This window comes from Giraffa tippelskirchi, chromosome 7 (assembly GCF_054371585.1).
Source record: "Giraffa tippelskirchi isolate mGirTip1 chromosome 7, T2T-mGirTip1v1.2.pri, whole genome shotgun sequence".
NCBI classification, from domain to species: domain Eukaryota; kingdom Metazoa; phylum Chordata; class Mammalia; order Artiodactyla; family Giraffidae; genus Giraffa; species Giraffa tippelskirchi.
In genome coordinates, this window is record NC_137281.1 from 71,479,735 (window position 1) to 71,495,807 (window position 16,073).

The window sequence follows — 16,073 nt, forward strand, 5'->3', positions numbered from 1 at the left end:
TAGTTATTGCTAAGTAATACATTCATGTTCCCATTGGCACATGATTTATATATATAAAATAAATAGGTCACACACAAACACACTGTCAGCAGTGATTCCCTTCTTGGTAACAGAGTGGAAGTTGAGAGGGAGAATAAACTATTTTTTATACTCAGTATACATACTTCAGTGTTTTTTAGAAAATTGTCAAAATCAATAGATCATTATGTTATCTGAATAATTAAAACTTTATGAGGGTCAGAGACTTTCATCATAACAGTTTCTGAAATTCCATCAATAGCCTCCATTCATTAAAGTCTGGCTGATTCACAGAAATCCTCTTTATGGAATGCATTAAAATTTAGAGTTCATGAAAAGAGGCTTTAGGCTGATTTTCTCAACCTGTGGTCCACTGATCCCCAGGCAGTTTTATGGATAAAATTCAGGCTTCCCAGGTGGTGCTAGTGGTAAAGAACCCACCTGCCAATGCAGGAAAAGACGTAAGAGATGCAAGTTTGATCCCTGAGTCAGGAAGTTTCCCTGGAGAAGGGAATGGCAATCCACTCCAGTATTATTGCCTGGAGAATCCCATGGACAGAAGAGCCTGGCAGGCTACAGTCCATAGGGTCACAAAGTCAGACATGACTGAAGTGACTTAGCATAGCATGCAGGGAGTCTATGGGCCTGGATGGGAATAACTGTATTTTCACTAACCTCTTTGAAATTTAGAATTTTCTTCAATTAAAAATGCAGACATATTAACGCATATATATGGAATCTAGAAAGATAGTACTGACGATCCTCCTTAAAGGGCAGCAAAGGAGACACAGATGTTTTGGACACAGAGAGGGAAGGAGAAGTAGGATGATATGAGGGAACAGCTGAAACATATACATTACCATATGTAAAACAGATAGCCAGTGGGAGTTTGATGTGTGACACAGGGAACCCAAAGACAGTGCTCTGTGACAACCTAGATGGGAGGGTGGGGAGGGAGGTGGAAGCGGGATTGAAGAGAGGGGGACATATGTATACCTAATGCCAATTCATGTTGAGGTATGGCAAAAACAATCACAAAATTCTTGAGTAATTATCCTCTAATTAAGAAAAAAGAATGCAGACAGCAAGCCACAGTAATAGACAAGGGTATTTTTATCTCCAACAGAAATCATACCCATTCATTAGTTCTTGCAGATACCTCAAAATACTGTTTCTGCTCATCACTACATCAAAATTATAGTAGGCAGTAAGTCTGCTGCTAAGCCATAACTAATGCATTCTTAAAGAAGCACATTGTGCTTAGTCGCTCAGTCGTGTGTTTGACTCTCTGCGACCCCGTGGATGGTAGCCCGCCAGGCTCCTCTATCCATGGGGATTCTCTAGGCAAGAATACTGGAGTTGGTTGCCATGCCCTCCTCCAGGGGATCTTCCAAACCAGAGATCGAATCCAGGTCTCCCACACTGCAGGCAGATTCTTTACCATCTGAGCTACCAGGAAAGCCCAAAGAAGCATATTACTATATCACAAATTTGATTTAATATTTAGGTAACTGTATTTTTAAATAATTGTTTTTATTTTTTCCCTATAAGTGGTGTTTTTAATGCATTTAAAACATTATTCTTGGGAACTTTCCTGGTTGTCCAGTGGCCAAGACTCTGCACTCCCAATGCAGGAGGCCCAGGTTCTATCCCTAATCAAGGAACTAGATCCAGATGCTGCAACTAAGTGTTCACATGCTGCAAAGATCCCACAGGCTGAAACTAAAAGATCCCTCATGCTGCAACAAAGACTGAAGATCCCACACGCCATAGCTGAGACCCAGCACAGCCAAATACATACATAAATAAAACATTATTTTTAGAAAAGGCCTGGAGACATCAACAGATTTCCAGAGAGGTTCATGATACAAAATAAGTTAAGAAATTTTACTTTAGAGCAAAATAAAACTAAAGTTCAGATGTATACAATTTTAATGTCAATAAATAATTCTTATGCCAAGAAAGGTAAGCAGTTTTATATGGAATCAACCTAAATATCCATCAACAGATGAATGGATATAGAAGATGTGTGTATATGTATATTGTATATGTACAATGGAATATTACTCAACCATTAAAAAAGAATGAAATTTTGCTATTTGCAGCAACATGGATAGACTTGGAGGTCACTATGCTAAGTGAAATGTCAGACAAAGAAAGACAAATCCTGTATGATGTCACTTACTTGTGGAATCTAAAAAAAAAAATAACAAACTAGTGAATATTACAAAAAGGAGGCAGACTCTCTGATATAGAGAACAAGCTAGTGGTTACCAGTGAGGACAGGGAAGGGGGTGGAGCAACACAGGGTAATAACTAAAAATGGAGTATAACCTTTAAAAACTGTGAATCACTATATTGTATATCCATAACATACAGTATTTTATATCAACTATAATTTTTAAAAATGAGCAAAAAACCCCACTAAGGTTAATTTAACAGATAAAAGTAATAATGGTCTTTAACTCCTGTTATGAGATTAATAGTCCATATGTCAAACAAGTCTTTTTTATCTTGTAAAGACCGAGCATAGAGAAAGGGTCACAAAGAGCTGGCTACGACTGAGAGACTGAGCATAAAGAACAACACCGCAGTCATCTAGAGATAAACCATCCTCCTAAAACTCTAGAAGTATCTTTTGTTTAGAAAGAAAACTTAAGTGAAAACCAGTTTTTACAAGAAGCATGATTTTTTCCTTTTAATCAAGCAAGCAGAATTTGACAAAGCCCTTATTTATGATATTTTTCCTCTTTAAATGACAAAGAGGATGTTTGGGAATTTCAACAGGATTTTTCTAAGCAATAGACCCAAATCCCATTTTATGTTTCTGAATCTTAAACAGAGGAACCAGGATTCATACAGCCAATCAAAATGATGAGATATGTACAAATACTCAGTTTAGGAGCCCAAGGTTATTGCCTGGAATGTATTAAGACTTGTGGCCATTTTCTAGCTCAGGGAGGACATGAGATCTCGTCCTTGATCTTGAGAAGGACAATGTCAGAGAACTGAGCAGTAACTCATTTGCAGTTGTCTGTGTGAATACATTCTAGGGTGTCCTTGGACTTTAAAAAGTTCATAGAAGGATGGCAGCGAGGGAAATAAAGGACAACAGAGTTTGGTGAGGGATATTAACTGCTGGAGTTGAGGAGAGGCTGCCATATCATGTGCTGTCTCAGAGTCTACAGGGTGCGTTGTGTAATCCCTTTGCGTGTCCCTCAGTGGGACACGTCCTTTGCACCCATGCTGAGTTGCATAAGTTAAGATTTCAGTGCTTCATTTTGCCTTATCAGTGAGGATGCTGTTTATGATGCAAGGGCATCAAGACTTATGGGCTGGAGGAACACCATGCATACTCTCCTCCTCTCCCTCACTTCTCAGTGGTCTGAGTTTGCAGCAAGTTGCTGTGCATCTTGGGTGACCATAGGGGGACTGGGAAGTCCCATCTGAGAACCAAAATGAGAAGGACCAGGGTGGAGGACTATCAGGGCTCAGGTGTTCGACAGTATGGCACCAACTGGCAGAGATGCTGCATGTTTTTGAGGTTTGTCTGCTTCTGGCCATCCAGGCTCCATAAGCCATGTTCATTAATAAATAAGGAGTGATCCACTGAAGACACTGCAAGTGAGGCCTGTGGACAGGAAGCACCATCCAGGAGCTTGTTAGCAATGCAGGTGCTGGGGACTCGCCTGGTGATCCATGGCTAAGACTCCATGCTCCCAATGCAGAGGGCCTGGTTTTTGACCCCTGGACAGGGAACGAGATCCCACATGTCGCAATGAAGAGTTCGCATGCTGCATGCAGCTAAAGATCTCGCATACTGCAACCAAAAAAAAAGATCCTTTAAGTCACAACTAAGACTTGGAACAATTAAATATTTATTATATTTTAATATTAATATTTAAATTATTAAATAAATGTTAATATTTATTTATTACTATTTTTTAAAGAGAAATCGAGATTCTTGGGCCCCAGGCCAGACTTCCTGAGTCAGAATCTCAGGAATGGAACCCAGGAATCTGTGTTTTAACAAGCCTCCCAGACCGATTTTTAGGCACACCAAGGCTCGAGGAGCCCTGATCTAGGCAACCACCAACAGACTACTCTTCTGAAGAAGAAGGATGTCACTCTGTCACCGGGCAGCAGCAGCATGATGGTGTGTTTATTAAGTGGCCGAAGCTCTACCCCAAAGGGCACCAAAGCCAAGATCTTATTGGAAATAGACGAAGGGGGAAAATCCATTAGCTTTTCTTTAGATTGCTCATGCTACATCCATGCCAGTGAGTTTGCAAAACATGCCACTCCTCTCCTATGACTAATTGTTTTGAAATTGCAGGCAAGAGGAGAGGTGGAGTAGTTCAGAGAATTAAGCCAGAACAAGTTGTTTAGGTAGTCTGAAACTTTTTCTGGTCATTCCACTGACTTTCTCTAAATAAGCTGAGAGCCAGGACAGGATCTTACTCATGCTTTTATTACTAGCAACTGGCTCAGAGCCTTGCTCACTATAGCTGCTCAATGAATGTTGAAAACTGAAAATGAATGAATGAAATTAAATGAAGCTTTTGTCTTTATTTTCATGTAATAGTTTTATATTGCTACTCAAACAAATTAGCACTAATTTAGTCTCTTAAGCAACAAAAAATTTGTTATCTTATAGTTCTCCATGTCAGAAATCTAGAATGAGTCTCACTGGGTTAAAATCAAGGTGTCAGCAGGGCTGCATTTCTTTCTGAAGGCTCTAGGGGACAATTCATATCCTCCAGCACATGGATAGTCGGGAGAATTCAGTTCCTTATGGTTGAAGTACTGAAGTACCCACTTCTTTGCTGACTGTCAGCTGGAAGGGCTTACCTAGGTTCTAGAGGTTGCCCATGTTCCTTGACTCATGACCTCTTTCCTTCCACCTCAAAGCCATAAACAGGGGGTTGGGTGAGTACCTCTCAGGCACTGAATCTCTCCTGTAAAATTCCGATTCTGACATGTCTCTCTGACTGACTCTTTTGCCTTCTCCCACATTTAAGAGCTTATACAGTTAGATGCATCCTAGTCAAATAAGATCCATATCAAGATTCATAATCTTCACTATATCTGCAAAGTCCCTTTAGCCATGTAAGGTAACATATTTAATTCTACAAATTAGGACATGTACAACATTGGGGGCCATATTATGCCTATGACACTCTATTGGACAAAGTATATGAAAATCATCTGAATCCCAGGAATTTGGTGGAGAACAGATATGATATTACTGTAGAATGCATTGGCACAGATATAAACACCCAGAATTGGCCCTTTGTGAGATGATAAATTTAGAGAAATTTATAGCTTTCTACTATCATCACTTTTAAACATTTCCCTCCTATACCCTCTCCTTCTTCCATACAGAGCTAGACAGTACCCAAGCTCTTAACCCTTTCTCCTCTTTCCTTTTCCTGCTTTCCAATCAAAACATAATAGAAACAGCTATTGATTGGTTTACTATATCCTCAGTATTTTCACACAAACCATCTCATTAAGTTACCATATGATCTAAATTCAGTAACTGTATTCTCAATTTAGAGGAAGAGGAGGTTTAGAAAGTTTAAACAGCTCATTCAAGACAGTAAATGGTAGAGCCCAGATTCTATTACAAGTCTCTCTTTTTAACCATTGCAAATCCTACCTTCTTGTGATGGCTCATTTACATATTTCCTCCACCCCAAGAAATAAACAGTAAATTTAGGCTTATATATTCACTAGTTGATATGCAAAGAAATATATATTAGTCAGGGTTCTCCAGAGAAGTAGAACCAGTAGGATATATATATGTAACTACATATATATATGAGGAACTAGCTCATGCAATTGTGAGTATACAACCCGCAAACTGGAAAACCTGCAAGTTGGAGGTGTAATTTGAATCCAAAGGCCTGAGACTTATAGGGGTCAATGACATAAATTCCAGACAGAGTCTAAAGGCCCATATTCTAGGAGAATCAGAAGCATTGATGTCTATGAGCAGAAGATGGATGTCCCAGAGCAAATCTACCCTTCCTCCACCATTTTGTTCTATTTGAGCCCTCAATGATTGGATGATCCATCTACATTGGTAAGAGCACTTTTCTTGACTCAGTTTGCTAATTCAATGGTAATCTCTTCTGGAAACACCTTCACAAATACATCTGGAAATAATATTTTACCAGCTATGTGGGCATGCTTAGCCAATCAAGTTGAGACATAAAAATAACCATCACAGGGCCTTTCATAACAAGATCTCAAGCTGTAGCAAACAATCCCAAAGGTGAAAATCAAGGCATCTTGTAACGGGTGGGGAGAGGAAATTGAAACATCTGGTTTCACTTGGTCACATTAATTCACAAAGCCCAGCAGAGTAGAAGTTTAAGGGAAGAGCACTAGAGAATTATTCTTCATCTTTTCTACACCAGAAAAAAAAACAAAGCACTTGTTGTTTGGAGGAAGAAGGTCTAGGGGAAGTCTCAAGAAACTATTTCTATAGATGCAATATTTGAACAAAGTCCCCTCACTTCTAGCCTGAAATTCTATTTCTACCAAAATTATATTCAAATTGGTCAAAACACTCCCTTAATGTGGGAATCTGCAAACAGAAATAAGAACAATTGAGTAATGAGTTATTTTGCCCCTCTTTTGATTATTTAACCATTCTTTGTCTAGTTTTATTAATCAGCATTCAGTGACTCATTATTCATAAATACAGATGGAATATTTTCCTATTTGCAGACACCATGGTAGCTATAGAGATAAAACAGAGGAATAAAAAATTCAACCACAGATTGAGATGCACTCAGCAGCCAGCAATTAAAATATGACATCTCTCATCAGGGTTCAGTCTCATTTTTATCCTTATCTTGGATGATACCTTAATCAAGAAACCCCAAGGAAACATGGACTTAATTTTAAATGACTTGTTTGTTTGGAAGCCTAGTCTTGTCCCTAAGAGATTCATTTTCAATAACTGTCTCATGAAGGGCAGGACAGCCCATTTCCCTTTTGTTCTATCATTCATGAAAAGGAACTATATTCCTGGAGAACAGGGACCAGACTGTAGTTCCTGCCCCCCACCAAAGATTGTTTAACCCTTACATAACCTTCCTAAAAGAGCAATCCAATCTAACGTTTCTATGACTTACACTTTTACTGAAGTCATAAATGAGTGTTTATTGTACTGTGTGTTTACCAGGTATATAATTTGCTATGAATAATAATGCTATAGCCATGCCAAGTGTTTGCAGTTTAATTTTTTTTTTTTTTTGCATTAGCAGGGCTGGCTCAGTGAAAATGATAATTTGAGTGAGCTTGTCTTCACCCATTTCTTCTCTTTCAGCACTAATTGGCTCCTATGATACCAAGAGGACATAGGATGCTATTGGATCCATCTTTTATATCTATCACTTCCAGACTTCACCTACCTAGAATGTGCTTTTCCAGGGCGCATTATGTGGCTCTGGAATTTGTATTACTGATTTTAAGCCCCCATTCCATAAAACTTTCTGTCCAGTTTGTCTCTCTTTTCAAAACTTAGCTCTCTAGTAGATAGATAAGGAACCAGAGGCAGGGTAGGGTCTATAGCTTATATATCTATCTGTAGTCCCAAGATCTAGGTCACTGCCTTGCTATAATAATAAATAAGCACACTCAAAACCATGTCAATAGTAATAGCATGCATTTGTATAGTATTTAATATGTGTTAAGTGACTATATATACAATTTTCATGTATTAACTCATTTTCTCTTATGGCAACTCTCTGAGGTAGATACTAATATTATACTCACTTTACAGATGAGGAAATTAAACCTGTTAGTTGAACTAATGAATGAAAGATGCAAAGTTACCACATGTAATTAAATGGATCATCTTGAGACAATCCATCTGGGGTCTGGAAAGGTACTTGGCAGTGAAGGTGTCCAGGGTAGGAGAGGAGGACAAGTCTTTTAAATGCCTTCAGTGACATAGTGTCCAGCTTACAGTTTTTCAGGAATCCCTCTTTGTCTGTGGTCTTGTTTCAGATGACTCTGCTTCATCATGTTTCTAATTTTAAGGAGTTCCAGGAGTTGGGATGTTGTAAACATGTTTTCCCAGGTCAGGTAAGTTCCGTGGTGAAGTCACAGCTCTGCAATACAAGGATCCCATGGAAAATAGTAGAGATAAACAGAGAAAGCTGTCTAAACAGCTACAGAAGCCTGTGGGTCAGTCCTAGGCCAGGGTCTTCCCCTTGTATGCAGGGTCTCTATATTAGTTTTCAATCTACTTAACACATTACCGCATTCTCAGTAGCTTAAGCTAACACCACACATCATCTCCCATTCTGTGGATCAGGAGCCTGAGAATGGTTTATCTGGATCTCACAAGGCTCAGTCAGAGTTTTGCCTGTGCTGTCATCTGATGGCACACTCAGGGTGCAGGCAGCTATAGGCCTGAGGACCTGGCCTACTTGCTGCTTGTTGACCGGCAGCTGCCTCAGTTCCTTGTCTCATGAACCTCCCAATACAGCCCCTCATTTCTTCAAAGTCAGCTACAGAGTTTCTAGAATGAGTGAAGTGAAAGTCGCTCAGTTGTGTCCGACTCTTTGCGACCCCAGAGACTATACAGTCCATGGAATTCTCCAGGCCAGAATACTAGAGTGGGCAGCTGTTCCCTTCTCTGGGGGATCTTCCCAACCCAGGGATCGAACCCAGGCCTCTTGCATTGCAGGAGGATTCTTTACCAACTGAGCTATCAGGAAAGCCCCTCTAGAATGAGTATGCATTACCAAAGTGAACCTGCGTCTGCTCACTGCTATGCAACAAAGCCAATTTACTGACACCAGTTTGTGGGGAAGGGAAGTGCAGAGTTTATTTCATGCTCAAAAGACCTGAACTCCTTGATGGTTTCAGGGAAACTTTTTTTTTTAGCTTTTTAGTTTATACTGGATGATAGCTGATTAAGAATATTATGATAGTTTCAGGTGAACAGGAAAGGACTCAGCCATACATATACGTGCGTCCATTCTCCCCCAAACTACCCTCCCATCCAGACTTCCACACAACATTGAGCAGAGTTCCATGTGCTATACAGTAGGACCTTGTTGATTGTCCATTTTAAATATAGCAGAGTGTGGGGCCTCCCTGGTGGCTCAGTGGTAAAGAGTCTGCCTGCCAATGCAGAAGACGTGGGTTCGATCCCTGATCCCTGATCCGGGAAGATCCCACATACTGCTGAGCAAATAAGTCTGTGTGCCACAGCTAGTGAGGCTGTGCTCTAGAGCCCATGAACCACAGCCACTGAAGCCTATGTGTCCTAAAGCCTGTGCTTCACAACAAGAGAAGCCACTGCAACGAGAAGCCTGCACACCGCAACTAAAGAGGTAGCCCCCACTCGCCACAACTAGAGAAAAGCCCGAGAAGCAATGAAAACCCAGTACAGCCACAAATAAATAAATACATACATAATAAAAAATAAATTAAGCAAATAAATATAGCAGAGTATACATGTCAATCCCAAACTCCCTAACATCCCTTCCCAGGAAAGCATTTTTAAAGGCAATATTTGGGAGTGAGGGCTTCAAGAGTCATGACTTTCTTCTGATTGGTTAATGGTGAGGTAACAGGGTGGTGATTCAAGAATTTCAACCATTCTTCTGGTTCAACCAAGCTGGAGTCTATGTGCTTATTCTCAGCACGTAGTCACCATCTGCCACCTGGGTGGGTGGGTGGCTGGTTGGGTAGGGTGTCTTAGTTCCTGTGGAAAAAGAGGACTGTTTTACTGCTGAACTTCTCTTGTTTAACGACTTTTCCTTTGTTTCTGCATTCCTTCCCTTCCCTATTCAGTAATTGCCTATTTTCCTTTTTGAAACTCAGGGAAGGCCTAGAAGACTAAATCCTATTTTCTACAAACAAGAAATGGGAGACACAGAGAGGCTATTGTACCCAGGAGGGCCCTCCAAGCAAGATAGACTCTTATACATCCTATTGTGATCACTGAAGTTGTTACCTGAAAAACTGGGTTTGTCTCTTGCTGGACACAAAGTTAAAAGACACAACCAAGCCAAAGATGGGGAGAAAGAAGGATTTATTGCTTGCAACAAGGAAGGAGAACACTGGGGATCTTTCCCAGAGCAAAATAGGGGAAGTTTTAAGCTAAGGGCATATGCATATTCATGAAGGGGCTTGGGCAGTCAATGGAGTTTAAGCTTTAGTTCATGAAGTTACAAGGGTCAGAAAACATCAATAACATCATCTCTTAGGTTCCAGTTGTCCAACACTTTGTGATCCCATGGACTGTAGCCTGCCAGGCTCCTCTGTTCATGGAATTTTTCAGGCAAGAATACTGGAGTGGGTTGCCATTTCCTTCTTCAGGGGATCTTCCTGACCCAGGGACTGTGTCTCCTGCATTAACAGGCAGATTCTTTACCACTAGCACCACTTGAGAACCTGCTTTGCTCCCTTAAGATCGTTAATTATCTGTTTAAGGGCAAGCATTGTGTTCAAGCTTAGATCACATAATGTCGTAGGACAAAAATGGCTTCTCTTATGTCAAGAAAGTCATGCTTGATTCTCTTCCTCTGGGGAACCCCTACCCTATTTGCTTAGAAGGTGACATTCTCTCACCTTTGCCACATTCTATTGTTGGCAGTCACAGGTCAGCTGGTATTCAAGCAGAGGACATGAGTTCCAGACCGTGGGATTGTGATGCGCCACCTTAGAGTCTCTCAGGACCCTCTTAAAGGAAGCCCCATGACACTACATACAACTGTTAGGTGCACTGCATTCACCTAACACGTGAATGGGTGAGATCAGGAACCCTGTCTGACCTGTTCATGAAGGTATCTGGAGTCCAAAACAGTGCCCCTCCCTAACGAATGTCTGTCTGTGAGTGAATGACTTCTGGTATCATGCATGTGATAAAGAAAGGAAACAAACATCATGGGCAAGAATGAGGCTTTACACATCTGATGTGTAAAGATGTCTCTTTACTCCTAGCTAACTAGTTTGTCTTCTACAACAGAAGGTTATAGGTGAAGAAACTGCTTAGAAAATTGAGCCTGGAGATAAGAGAGGAGGGGAAAAGTCTCCTTTTCTGGTAGACAGAAACCCAACCTGCTCTCAGGAGGGCTTAGAGCCCAGGTTCCTGAGTAGTTCTGGGTGGCTCTGTTCCTCATAAGCTTTGAAAGCACTAAAAAGGCATTAACAAGGGTGCCATGTCTTTCTTTCTTTTTTATAGTATTTATGACTTATAAATCCTCAGGTAGAGTTTTCTTTGAGTTGCATTCTCCTGGTAGCAACACTGGACATAAAGAGAAAACAGATGGAAAGACAGTGAGACTGAAATAATAAGCAAAAATTTTAGCATTAATGCAGCTCGAAGATCCAGCTAAAGATGAAGACCAGATATGGCTTGGAGCCATCGAGGACTTGACTGATCTTCCTAGAGCGTTTCCTGTGAGGTCTGTCAGTTTGCACTAAATCTGACCCAGGTCGTGAGGCTGTGGGCAAGTAAACGTGCAGAAGCAGGGACATAAGGATAAGAGCACAGCAGACACTCAGGATGTGACCTTTACCATTAATTTAAAATGAGTAGAAACAGGGCAGAGTTTGACTGACAAATGGTCATGCGCTAGACAAACTCGACACAGAAAACACTGGTTGTGGCTGTGTTCACATGCTAGCGTGTTTGTGCCCAAGGGTAAATACAGGCATTCAGGAAGGCACACCCAGCCTCACTTTCTATAAATCACATGGTTATGAAGGGGAGAAATAAGGAGTTAAGAGGGAAGAAAAAACATTAGACTTTTCCTACATGGTGACCTAGGCAGCGTGTTGAAAAGCAGAGATATTACTCAGTCGACAAAGGTCCATGTAGTCAAGGCTATGGTCTTCCCAGGGGTCACACATGGTTGGGAGAAGGCAGAATGCCAAAGAATTGATGTCTTCGAATGGTGGTGCTGGAGAAGACTCCTGAAATTCCCTTGGGCAGCAAAGAGATCAAACCAGTCAATCTTAAGGGAGATCGACTCTGAATAGTCACTGGAAAGACTGATGCTGAAGATGAAGCTCCAGTATTTTGGTCATCTGATGCGAAGAGCTGACTCACTGGAAAAGGTCTCTGATGCTGGGGAAGATTGAGGGCAGAAGGAGAAGAGGGTGACAGAGGATGAGTTGGCTGGATGGCATCACCGATGCAATGAACATGAACTTGGGTAAACTCAAGAGATGGTGAGGGACAGGGACACCTGGCGTGCTGCAGTCCATGGGGCCACAGAGTTGGACACGACTGGGCGACTGAACAACAACAACAACCCAAGATGCGTGAAAAATACAGGGATCAGAACTCAGAGACTGCCTTTGGCTTCCTCTCCAGCAGATTTTCTATTCTAACTGCACAGAAATTTTCAAACAGAATAAAAGATCTATTCACAGGCTGATCCTTCACAAAAACTTACAAATCACAACATACTGTATAACTAAGAGGTAGGTCCTGAAATCAGGCCAGGAAAAACTCTAAGAAGGGGGAACTTATTCCCAAAGAAGAAACAGTGACCACATAAAACAAAACACAAAAGAGCAGTGAATAATCAGCGTCTCCTTTCCCAGATGCTATTTACACTAGGGGTTTCTAACATGCAGGTCTCATCTTCTTGTCACTAGCAGGTCACACTCACTCACCAGAGGCTCTAAGGATGTGAGTGATCCACTATTTACCTAGGGGTCTTAGGACTGTCTTTGTCTTGGTTCCTTTCCTCCAGTACCTGCCATGTGGCTAATGATGAGACGTGTCACTTATCTCCAACACTCACCCATTACTTCTAGATAAACTGGTTGGATGGAGGGCCTCAAAACACTTTTGTTATTCTTCCATAAAATGTTCAAATATCTTCCTAACCAACTCACCAAGTAGGGAGCTGGAACCTTTCCAAGCACTGGTCCTTCTGGCCGATGTTTGTGATTACAGATGATATTCAAAGAAGTCATAATTGAACTTTGTTTGAACCCATGAAACCAGGAGAGCTTTTCTCAAGAGACAGAATGTACAACGGCAAACATTTTACAAGTTAATTAGGGACAGTCAGAATTCTTGGAGCTATTTACAAAGATATGCAGGCACAAAGAGAAGCTCCTCTTCGCTGTAGGTAGGAGAGTCTGTGAGATCCTGGCTGTGCTGCATTCTTTGGGTACACCATGAGTAGAAAGAATATATAACAAACTTAATGAACATAACCGTGAACTGACAATTTAGTTGAATTCTATACATGCCAAGGACGCTCAGAAATGCACAAGAGTGGTGGGAAGATGGTGTAAGAACTCGAATTAAACTCTTTGCTTGATACAATGATGATAAAGCGGAGCGAGGACACAGTGGGAAAGGGGAAAGGACAAAAACATGATAAATGGGTAAATGTCACATCAGAACTAATGCACAAGACATCGTTGCAACAATGTTGAAATGCTGTTTTTGTGCTTAAGGAATAAAAGTAATGAAAAGGTCAAAATAGAGAAAATCAGTTTACCTGGACCTTGAAAAGGCTTAGAAACAGAATTCTACTTTGACACTTAAGACAATCCAAATCTTATCAAGATTATAACTTCACTAAAATCTGTCCTCTAAGCTGACAAAATAAGTCTTTTCTAAACCACCTGCTTCCCCCCACCCCCACCACCCCACCAAAGAGGAATTTTGATGGATGGATTGAGAGCACAGTAAATGAGAAAACATATGTAAAAAGTCAAATAAGCCTGGCTCTCTCTGACACACCAGCCAGTCTATGAGCTTGGGTGTCACGGTCTACGAGTGATGAACTAATCAGCCCTATCCCCTTCGTCCAAGGGGGAAGCACTGACTCTTTTAGTCTGCTAGTGCTGTTATAGCAAAGTTCTAGAGACTGGGTGGTTTGAACAACAGAAATGCGTCATCTCACAGTTCTGGAAGCCAGAAGTCCAAGATCAAGGTGTCAGCAGGGCTAGCTTCTTCTGAGGCCTCCGTCCTTGGCTTGGAGATGATGTCTTCTCCCTGCGTCTCACATGGTCTTCCCTCTGTGTATGTCTGGGTCCTAAACTCTTCTTGTAAGACACGAGTCATATTAGGACTAACTGCCTCATTTTGCCTTAATTATCTCTTTAAAGACCCTCTCTTCAAGTATAGTCACATTTTGAGGCGTGTGTATCATTCAGCCCACAATAGACTCCAAGGAAGTGGAGACCAAGATGGGATTTGTCAAAAGATGCTTCTCCGTCTCCAGTGTCTCCCATGATCTGCACACCACCACTCCTGGCTGTGAGCTCTGTAGACGAGCAAAGGTTCACAATCTCCCCTAAGGCCAGCAGTGATTTCTTGATTTGAGGAGCCACTGTGGGGTCTAGTATTTGACCTCAGAGTCCTTCATAGAAACTCATGCAACAGTCAGAGGGAACCCCCCAGCAGACTTTCCTTTTCTCTGGCAAAACTGTACTTTCTTAGTGGATATTGTGCCTGCACATGACCCAGTACAGCTGTGTTTTCAAGGTATCTCTATCATTTCACTCAGAAACACAACATCTTCACAAATTTTAGTTCAACTTCCTAAAATGTGATAGACATGCCATTGGCAATATCTGAGACAAAATAAGCAGGGTATCAAGTTACACTGAATCAAACAGTGAAACACTATTCCTTTTGATCATTTTTTAGTTCTTTCAATTAAAGGAAAAATAAAGTATCAGTTTGGGGCTAATATGTCTTTAACACATGACAGGAATCCGTCTAGCAAAGAGAAAAGACCTTAGGGCAGAGGCTTTAGCAGGTAAAAATAAGTTCAGTTCAGTTCAGTCGCTCAGTAGTGTCCGACTCTTTGCGACCCCATGATCGCAGCACGCCAGGCCTCCCTATCCATCACCAACTCCCAGAGTCTACCCAAACCCATGTCCATCGAGTCAGTGATGCCATCCAGCCATCTCATCCTCCATCATCCCCTTCTCCTCCTGCCCCCAATCCTTCCTAGCATTAGAGTCTTTCCCAATGAGTCAACTCTTCGCATGAGGTGGCCAAAGTATTGGAGTTTCACCTTCAATATCAGTCCTTCCAATGAACATCCAGGACTGATCTCCTTTAGGATGGACTGGTTGGATCTCCTTGCAGTCCAAGGGACTCTCAAGAGTCTTCTCCAACACCACAGGAGTACGTCAAGGCTATATATTATCACCCTGCTTATTTAATTTACATGTAGAGTACATCATGAGAAACGATGGGCTGGAAGAAACAAAAGCTGGAATCAAGATTGCCGGGAGAAATATCAATAACCTTAGATATGCAGATGACACCACCCTTATGGCAGAAAGTAAAGAACTAAAGAGCCTCTTGGTGAAAGTGAAAGAGGACAGTGAAAAAGTTGGCTTAAAGCTCAACATTTAGAAAACTAAGATCATGGCATCTGGTCCCGTCACTTCATGGGAAATAGATGGGGAAACAGTGGAAACAGTGGCAGACTTTATTTTTTTGGGCTCCAAAATCACTGCTGATGGTGATTGCAGCCATGAAATTAAAAGACGCTTACTCCTTGGAAGGAAAGTTACGACCAACTCAGATAGCATATTAAAAAGCGGAGACATTACTTTGCCAACAAAGGTCTGTCTAGTCAAGGCTATGGTTTTTCCAGTAGTCATGTATGGATGTGAGAGTTGGACGGTGAAGAAAGCTGAAGTAGCTGGAACTTAATATTGTTTAGTCTCCATGACATTTATTTTCTATCACTAGGGAGGGGATAAGTATCCATATATCTTTTAAAATTAATCTGTCTTAAAAACCAAGTTAATTTAAATAAACTATTAAAGGAATCATAGTACAGGTGGTATTTAAATATGGCAAAAATCATGCAGGCCATTTTTGTATGGGTAAGTTGCAAATGACTGAAATCTGGGAAAATCTGCTTAATTTCATTTAATTCTATCAACAAGTCTAGGAGGTAAGTTTTATTCAGCACATTTTCACAAAGAAGCAACTGAGGCTCAAGTAGTTTGTTGTTCAAGATCACCCATCTAGTTATTTGCAGAGCCCAAAATCACTTGTAGGTGTTGTTTGACTGCAAAGC

General features: G+C 41.1%; 1 long non-coding RNA gene across 2 annotated transcripts in view; it reads right to left on the minus strand.

The window, feature by feature from the left end:
* Positions 1 to 16,073, minus strand: part of LOC145514827 (uncharacterized) — a 78,989-nt gene that overhangs the window by 23,357 nt on the left and 39,559 nt on the right. The gene's annotated exons all lie outside the window — the stretch shown is intronic.